Source organism: Elaeis guineensis, chromosome 13 (assembly GCF_000442705.2).
Source record: "Elaeis guineensis isolate ETL-2024a chromosome 13, EG11, whole genome shotgun sequence".
Lineage (NCBI taxonomy): Eukaryota > Viridiplantae > Streptophyta > Magnoliopsida > Arecales > Arecaceae > Elaeis > Elaeis guineensis.
The window spans coordinates 26,971,876-26,982,334 of NC_026005.2; the positions used below are offsets into that span (position 1 = coordinate 26,971,876).

Consider the following 10,459-nt stretch of genomic DNA (forward strand, 5'->3'; position numbering starts at 1 on the left):
ATCAAAGCACAGTGAGTTGCTTGCAAGTCACTATAATGATCTCAGGTCTGAAAGATATTTATACCTATGTGTTTCGCGAGTAGCTCTTGACAGCAAAATACTCAGTAGGTGAGTCACTTGTTCAGTGATGATGTACCCTTATATCTCACCTGTATGTCATGTCAATATCACCACACTCCTTGATTAAGAAGACAACCAACCCATATGGTACACAACGACCTTCACTCGATAAACATCATCATTCCATAATGACGTATGATTTGATCATGAACTTGTTTAAGAATTATACGATAAATCCTCTCTTTATCATATACTAGCATAGTTCTAGGGACTTCATCACAGTACAAGAGTTCAAGAAAGATGTCACTTTATGATGAAAAATATCAAAATAATTATTATTCAATAATCAATAATTCATATACAAGGATGAACTCAATCGTTATATGATTGGTTTTAGGACATAATTCTCAACAGATCACTTGTATCTTGAGGTTGTTCTTGAATATTTTGATCATTGATGCTCTCATCCTCTTGCTTTTTCTACAGCTGGTCTTTATTTTGCTCATTTGAGTCATTGATGGTGAGCTCTTTCATCTCTTCTTCTATGATACCTGTATCATCAGCTTCCTCTTTCTTTCTTGATGGAAGATCATTAGACTCATCAAAAACTATATGGATTGACTCTTCCATTACTAGAGTTCTTTTATTGAAAACTCTAAAAGCTTTACTAGAAGTGGAATAGCTAAGGAAAATAGCTTCATCAGATTTAGCATCAAATTTTTTTAAGCTTTCTTTGCCATTATTTAAAACAAAGCAATGGCAACCAAAAATATGAAAATATCCTATGTTAGGTTTTCTATCTTTCCATAATTCATAAGGTATTTTCTTTAAAATTGGTCTTATTAAAGTATGGTTTAAGATGTAATATGCTGTGTTGATTGCTTCTGCCCAAAAATATTTTGAAAGCTTGCTCTTACATAGCATCGTACGGGTCATTTCTTCAAGAGTTCTATTTTTTCTTTCTACTATCTCATTTTGTTAGGATGTTCTAGGTGTAGAAAAATTATGATCTATTCTTTTTTCATCACAAAATTTTTTAAAATCTTTGCTTTTAAATTCGATACCATGGTCACTACGAATTGAAATAATTGGTAAACCTTTTTCATTTGAAACTTTTCGGTAAAACTTAAAAAACACTAAAAATACTTCATCTTTAGATGCTAAAAATAAGATCCAAGTGAAACATGAGAAATCATCAATAATCACAAGGTCATATCTTTTACCTCCTAGACTAGTTGTCCTCGTAGGACCAAACAAATCCATACGTAAAAGTTCTAAAGGTTTAGAAGTTGAAATAATATTGTAAGGTTTAAAAGAAACTTTTATTTGTTTACCTAATTGATATGCATCATAAATTTTATCTTTGTCAAAACTTATCTTTGACAAACCAAAAATCAAATCCTTTTTAATAATTTTAGATAGTGTGTGCATACTAATATATGCAAGCCTACGGTGCCAAAGCCAACTAGTCTCATTGATTTTAGTATTCATGGCCACAAGACATTACATGTTTTGCAAAGAAAGATTATCCAAATCTACCATGTAAATATTACCATACCTATGTCCAATGAACCTAGTGCTATCATCAAAAGGACTAGTTACAATACACATGGATGATTCAAAAATTACTTTATAACCTTTATCACATAATTGACTAATGCTTAAAAGGTTATGCTTAAGACCATCTACAAGCAAAATATTTTCAATACAAGTGGAGAGAGTGATACCAATATTACTTATTCTGATGATTTTTTCTTTGCTATTATCTTCAAAGGTAACCATCCCTCCATTCTTAGCTTCCAAGGTAATGAATTGAGACTCATCACCTGTCATGTGTCTTCAGCACCCGCTATTAAGATACCACTTTCGCTTCATTTCTTGGGACGCAAGACACACCTATACATATGAAATCAAGTTTTAATTTTAGGTATCCAAGCTAACTTGGGTCCTTTAGGGTTAGTCACAATGGTTCCTTTTGGAACCCATATTTTCTTAATATTTGGACCAACAAATTTGTTTGACAAGCATGCATAAGCTTTATGTCCTATCTTGCCATATTTAAAACATGTAATATTTGACAAGTTGTTCATAGATACATTTACAAAAATATTTTTTAGAAAATTTTATTTTCTAAGAGTATTATAACCAAGTCCGATTTTATCATACAATGCTCTTTGATTATCAATAATCATTTGAAGTTTATTTGAGCTTAGGATAAACTATCAACTATTGGTTTCAGTTTGGTTACTTCTTCTTTGAGATTCTGATTTTTCTTTACAAGAGTTTAATATTTTATTTTTAATTTTTAATTTTTATTGGAGATCTCTTCTTTTTCTTTCAATAAAATTTAATTTTTTAATTTTAGATCTTTATTTTTCAGTCCTAATTTTTTTAAATCATCAAAAGCTTATGAAATACTTTTTGCAGTTCATCATAAGAAAATTTATTTTGAGTTTCAGAGATTACCTCATTTTTATGTGCCATAAGGCATAGATTGGCTTCTTCATGGGATTTATCATCAGAGGTGGAGTCATCACTGTCGCTCCATGTAGCCATCATTGTCTTTTTCTTCTTAAACTTTTTTGAACCCTTCTTGAGCTGGAGACAGTCCAATCTAAAGTGGCCCAATTTTTTGAACTCATAACAAATGACGGACTGTTCTTTTTCTTTACTCGGCTCCCCCTTAACTGGTGGTCTTCTCTTGATCCCTTGTCTTCTTTTCTTCATGAAATGTCTAAATTTTTTTGTGATTAATGCCAGATCATCATCATCTTCACTATTTTCTGATTTTTCTGAATCTACTTCTTCTTCAGCTATTGATTTGAGGGTAATTATTTTTTTTCTTTTGATCTCTTCTTCGAAATATTGTTTCATGGTCAGCTCGTGGGTCATGAGAGATCCAAGCAGCTCCTCCAGAGGTAGAACGTTTAAGTCCTTCACTTCTTAAATCATCGTGACCTTTATCTCCCACAATTTTGGTAGAGACCTAAGAACTTTTCTTACAAGGTCACTATTAGAATAACACTTTTCAAGACTTTTTAGATCATTTATGATATCAATGAAATAAGTAAATATTTATGTTATAGACTCATCAGGTTCTATTTTAAACAATTCATAGTAGTACACAAGCATATTGATTTTTGACTCTTTTATTTGGTTTGTGCTCTCATGAGTAACTTCTAATCTATCTCAAATTTCTTTAGTCAAATTATAAGTAAAAATATGGTTAAATTTATTTGCATCTAAGGCACAATATAAGATATTCATAGCTTTAGCATTGAGCTGAGCTATTTTTTTGTTAAACTCATTTCATTCACCTTCCGACTTAGGGAGGGACACACCATCAATCAACTTAGTGGGTGTATTAGGTCTATTTACTATGATACTTTATATATCATAGTCAAGTGCTTGGATAAATATTCTCATCTGAGCTTTTCAATAGGTATAATTAGATCTATTGAAAAGTGGAGGTCAGTTTATAGATTGCCCCTTGGTTAGAGATGTGCTAAATTGGGTTGTCATAGATTTTTGACTCTTGATAGTTAAATCAAGCAAGGACTAGAGCATCGGGCTCTGATACCACTTGTTGCCCAGATATAGAGCCCAAGGGGGGGTGAATTGGGTCTTTTAAAATTTTAGTGATTAGTGCTCACAGAAAAAGTGCTCAATTTGATGAGTGAGGTGAGTTAATTTACAAAGAAAAGAGGATCAACTACAATTAACAAATAAGCAAGTATAGAGTACAATGAAGAAAAAAAAAATATGCAAGCACATCAAACACAAAAAATTTATAGTGGTTCGGTGTTAACCTTGCACCTATATCTACTCCTTAAGTTCCAACTTGAGAATTCAATCTACTAAAAAAATTTTAAAATACAACATATCGGATAACACCGACCTTTGTTGTCCAAGCAAGAATACTTATTTTTTGAGTACAAGCTAACTCATAAATCCTTCGATTACAGGTTCGGATCAACCTTTTTGAGTTTTGGAACCCCTCAAAACTCAAAACTCAATGTACAATAACAAAAGATATGAGTATAGAAATTTCAGCACACACAAGCTCTTTAAATGAGTATAATACAAACAAAGTACACTACTTAAGGAGTAGAAGCCTTTGTTGGACACCCTCAAATAATTGGAAAATTTGAATGCAACTAGAGAGTGGTTGTGAGCTGATCGAATACTTTTTTTCTCTCTTTCTAAGATTTTCTTTTCTCTTTCATAGATTTGAGCTTGAATGCTTATTTCTTGTTTGATTTCTTACCTCTAGAGAGCATTTATAATCTTCATTTTATCTTGAGAGTATCTTAGTATCGGTTAAGAGCCGTTAGAGTGTGTTTAATGCACATTAAATATCTAAAAATAGGCTGAAAATTAGCCATTACGAGTGTTCGCTCAGAATAGATCGACCCATGGGATGCCTCACTGGGAATGAGTAGACCCATAAGTCATCTCATTTGGCTAGACAGAAATTCAGGCTCTTTATTTTGATCCCAGGGTCTCAGGGGTTGACCCATGGGTCGTCCCACTGTGTGCCACAAGCTAAAACAGGTGCATGCCGGCTACCTAATAAAAGGAAATGACCCAATTGGGTCGTCTCATTTTATTTCAATCCAATTTTTCATATATTTAAGGTCCGAAACTTATCAGAACACTACCAAATACTCTTAAATGGATTTGAATGAATTTGACACTTCCAAAAAAGTTTCAAAAATATCTTCAACTTGCAAAATCTTCAACTTTGGCTCCCTTGAAGGAGCTTTTCAAACTCAATATTTTTGGACTACCTGAAACAACACCAAGATATCTTCAAGGACAAAAAACTCATTAGTAGTCTCCTCAAATGGTTTGTGATCATCAAAATCAATTCTTAGGGCAACATAGGACACCTAGTAAATCTATCCCTAATACACCATATGGGATATAGAGATGTAAGAAGCCTAATCTTAAGTATCTTAAGATTTGAGACTGTCTTACTTATGTCAGAAATACTGAAGGATATAAGCTAAGTGCTAAGTCAGATAAATACAGATTTGTAGGTTATCCTAAGGAGAGTATATGATACTACTTCTATCACCCTACTCAACAAAAGATGTTTGTTAGTAGGTATGCTACTTTTTTGGAGAAAGAGTTCATCCAAGAAGGGGGCAATGGGAGAATAGTTGAATTTGAGAAAGTTCAAGATCTACAGTCTATTCAGAAGCAATATGTGGAGAGTCTATAAGTTAATCCTTAACCTAATATGCCCATTGTTGAGGCACAGCTACAACACACATCTTCTCTCCGAAGATCAGGTAGAGTGTGTAATGTATCACTCAGATATGGATTTGTCATTGAGAATAACGACTCATCACACATCATGGAGAATGATGATCCTACGATCTATTCAGAAGCAGTTATCAGTAGTAACTCTGATAGATAGCTTGAGGCCATGAAATACGAAATGGACTCCATGTATGTTAATCAAGTTTGGACTTTGGTTGATGCACCTAAGGATATGATCCCAATAGGCTGCAAATGGATCTTCAAGAAGAGGATTAGAGTAAATGACCAGGTAGAGACCTATAAGGTCAGGCTAGTGGCAAAAGATTTTAGACAAAGGTAAGGTATTGACCATAAAGAAACTTTTTTGCTTATAGCTATGCTTAAGTCTATTCGGATTATGCTTGCTATAGCTGTATATCATGACTATGAGATCTGACAGATGGATATCAAGACTACTTTTCTCAATGAAAATCTTGAAGAAGAAGTCTATATGACTTAGCTAGAGGGGTTTATCTCTAGTGAGAGGATAAATCAAGTATGCAAGCTAAAAAATTTATTTATGGATTAAAATAGGTATCAAAGAGTTGGAACATCTATTTTGATGAGACAGTCAAATTGTTTAGCTTTATCAAAAATATGGATGAACCATGTATGTATAAGAAAACTAATGGGAGTGCCATTGTCTTCTTGGTCTTGTATGTGGATAACATACTACTCATTGAGAAAGACATCCCTATATTGCAAGCGGTCAAAACATAACAATCACAAAAGTTTTTTATGAAAAACTTGGGTGAAGCATCCTATATACTTGGTATAAAGATCTATAGGGATAGACCAAAAAGGATGCTTGGCTTGTTCCTATCTAGGTACATAGATCTTATGTTGAAGAGGTTCAACTGGAGGGAAGTAAAAGAGGTTACTTATCCATGAGTCATGGCATCCAATTCTCTAAGAAGATATCTCCAAAGATACCTGAAGAGAGAAATAGAATGAGTTCTATTTCTTATACTTTGACTATAAGATCGATTATGTATGCTATGCTGTGTATCAGATCTGATGTGGCTTATGCCTTAGACATTGTGAGTAGATTTCAGACAGATCTAGAGGAGGATCATTGAAAAGCTGTGAAAAATATTCTCAAGTACTTAAGAAAGATTGGAGATATTTTTCTTATTTATGATGGATCTGATTTGAAACCAAACGGCTTCACTGATTTTAATTTCAATCTAATCTGGATGATAGCAAATTCATATCTGGATATATGTTCACCTTGTATGGTGGCGTAGTGAGTTGGAAAAGTTTCAAATAGCAAACTGTTGCTGACTCAGTCACTAAGGCCGAGTATATAGCTGTTAGTGAGATTACTAAGAAGGTCATCTGGATGAAAAAGTTCATCTCAGAGTTGGATGTAGATCCTAAAATTGAACAATCAGTGCCTCTTTATTATGATAGTATTGGGGCAGTTGCTCAAGCTAAAGAACCAAGATCTCATCATAAATTCAAGTACATCCTAAGGCGATTCTGCCTCATTCGAAAGATAGTCGATAGATGTGATGTGATCGTTGAGCAAGTTGACACCAAGAACAATATAGTAGATCCATTCATCAAGGTGCAGTTTGACCGCCACCTAGATTGCATTGGCATCAAGTATATGGGCGATTGGTTTTAGTACAAGTGAAAGATTGAAAGAATAATATTCTACAAGCTAATCACATATGTGATGCGATGGGATATTTTTCTATATTTTATCTTCCAAACTTATGTATTTGACATTATTTATTAATAAAGTTAGACATCTTTGATTCATTATATGCTGCATCTTATACTTGTTTAAGATTATAACGAACCCTATAGATTAGGATAATGATTTTAGACCCATGATGAGATCATATCAGTGAGACCTAAATTTTTGATAGCTCTGATCTAAAATATTTTCAATCGTTGGTTCATTGAGTCAGAGATCAATGATACCGAAAAGACTGATACATCTTATGTATACTCAATGGAGAAGGTGATTGATCTCACAACTACTTGTGTGTGACACTAATATAAGAATGTGGGTGCTCATTAGAGAATTAGTTCATCGAATTGATCTACGAGAGAATATTTGATGGAGTCTTTTTGGCATGTCAGCTGGTTATTCTCTAGTGAGAGTTGTGCAAGTGATCCTTAGACTTGAGATCATTATAGTACCTTATGTACATGAATCCATATTTTGGTTCATTCTCTAGCTTGATTTTCTGATCCTTGTGTGGGGTGTTTTGGATATGGTGAAGTGTGCATGAAGATTGTGAGTGGTCAATAAGAGATCGATCACTTTTAATAAGAAAAGCGAACATCTTATGTGATTTCATAGGATGATGATTTGAAAAGTCTTTGGTCAAAGCAGGATGATAATTAGAAAGGAGTTTCTAATATATCATCAACTGAATCATCATCTTCTGATCGAGATATATAAAGATGAACATTTGATTTTGATATGATTTCATATTCATTGCTCATCTGGGATGTTATGTGACTGAAGGATTGAATTGCACGATAACTTGCCACGAAGGATAATTTTGATATTTTCATCAAATTTTATCTCTTTTGGATAGTCAGACATATTGCTAAACATCAATCTTAACTTGTGAACTCGCAAGAATTAAAGAAGTTTAATTTAAAAATTAATTAGAAAGAATTCAGATTAATTGGTACAATTAGGTTAATCTAATTTAATCAGATTAAGGTTAGATCAAGAGTCTGGATCCACTGTTGGCTAGATTTGAAATCCAATGAGTCACACACTTAGGGATTTGATCTAAGTCTAATTTTATTTGAACTTATTGTAAGTTCTAAGGGTTAATTTGATATGCTAGCATATTTTATTAATCCAAGTTTCTAATTTGGTTAGTTCAGAATATTTGAGCTAGACTTAACCTGTTGCCTTGAGCCTAATTAGATTAGATCCATGTTTAATTGGCTTCTTGTCCTTACATGGAAGTGTTGCATGCATGAAAGAGATTCTTCATGCCACCCATATGAATTTAGTTGCAAAATTTATAAGCGTGGTAAAAGAAAAGTCTTTCTTTTACACACTATTAATATATGATATCTATGGGTGTGGAAGAGGATTTTTCTACACTTGGGACTCCACCACACTATTTATTCTTCCATAAGGATTCATTTTTTCATGTGAGAAGGTGGAGCACCAAACGTTGGCACCCCTTGGGAGACCCATGCACCTCTTCATTTCTTATTTATAGGGAATGCTCCTGTAGATTTTGGAGTAGATATCTTAGCATTTGGGCATGGGATAAGTGAGGATTAAGAAAAAAAATTTCAAAAAAAATTAAGTGAAAGAAGAGAGGAAAAAATAGAAAGAGAGAGAAGAAGAGAGAAAAAGATAAATGAGGGCTGCTTGTCCTAGAGTTTGGTTTTTTCATATGTTGGAGTACAAAACCAAACTCTAGATGATGAGATCTCTTGAGAAGAGATTCTTGGCATAGTCCTAGTGGAGGAATCAAAGGCAAATAGATAATGGTACGATTCATTCTTGAAGAAGGATATCGACAGTATTCTTGTGAAGAAAGACTGCAGCACTATTTCGATGGGGAAGAACCTTGATCATCTTTTATGTAGATCACCGTTGAAGGGCTTCTACTTTAGAGCCTTGTGGAGATCATTTTGCCATCTGACATCTTCTTTAGGAAGTATAATTTCTATTTTATTGCATGCTTAAATGGTTTGATTGGAGTCTACAAGATGATTCTAGGGTTTGAATTCTGGTATATTGGTTTTAAGTGTTAAAACTCTTTATATGCATGTTAAAATTTTTTTGAAATTCATGTTCCACTGCATGACTAGAACCCAACATAGAGTATAAATGAGTTGTCTTCAGAGACATGGGGGAGGGATTTAAACTTTGAATGGAGTAAAATGTTGGACTGCTAAGTTTTATAGGTGTTGCTAAGTTATAGGTGGAATGTGGATTTTTTTGTGGAGGCACCCAAATTAGAACCTCCAATAGGGAATATCGAATCAAAACTTGGGAGCAAATCTGATGGAAAGAGAAGAAACATACCAGATGTGAAGAAGGCTGAGGTAGCTAATGTAGTTCTTACAGATTCTATTATAGAGCAACTTTGCCAACAAAGGTGAAAATTGTGCATCTATTTACTTTTTATATGTAAACAATTTAGATGGTTTTGTATTGGAGAAAGGGCGTTGTCAAGTAGGATCCATAAATCTAACCTTAAATTGGTGTTTTAGATTTATCATTTAAATGCAAACTGCTGATTCATCATAGTTAAGGGATCATAATGCTTTGGTCGACAAATGCCAATCACTTTTGGCGGGCTGGTAGAAGAAACTGATTACAAGTCAACAATAGATATTTGCTAGAAAGGGTGATGGAAAATCTCCAAATAATTTTATTCCCAAGTCGGAGAGTGATTTCTTGGAGTATGCATAGCTTCTTTCTCAAAAAATTCATCCTTACAAGGTTTGCAAATCTTTTAAAGTTTCACAATGGATCTTGTTAGGACCTTTGCTTCATGGGTATTGATTTTTCTGATTCTAGTTAGTTTGTTCATTAGAAAAGTTTCCATTACATGGGCCTTTTAAAGCTGTTATGAGGTTTTCTATGACTTTACTGGGGGCAACAAATGCCAAAGATATAGCTTTCTCGATCATAGCAATTGCCAATGAGAAACTCAAGGTTGAGAAGGATGCTAGTGTAGGCAAGAAGAAGCAAGATATGTACATGAAAAGATCTGAAAATACTTTATACCGATTGCAAATCTTAATGGTCGTGTTTGAATTCGAAAGGCCAAAGAAAAAGCAACTCCATTTTGACAGGCTAGATGATGACTGTTCTAGAGGGTTATGATTGTTGCATATGTCACTATATATCGCCCACACAAAGGTTTAGTTGTTGGATAATTTTGGATATTATATAACCACCCACTATTTCTAGTTATGCTAAGATAGTTTTCTTGATGGAAGGAAATTGGCAATGTTTTGGTCATTTGGTAAGGGTCCACAGCCAAGCCTATTCAAGCTTGTGATATCTATCGGTTTATGGCTTTTATCGAGTCATAGACTTGAAAACACCTTCTTCAAGCTTCTTTGTGGATAGACTATAATCAAA

At 33.7% G+C, this 10,459-nt stretch overlaps 1 pseudogene; it reads left to right on the forward strand.

The window, feature by feature from the left end:
- Positions 1-10,198, forward strand: part of LOC105035920 (uncharacterized) — a 37,349-nt pseudogene extending 27,151 nt beyond the window's left edge.
- Positions 10,199-10,459: the final 261 nt, after the last annotated feature.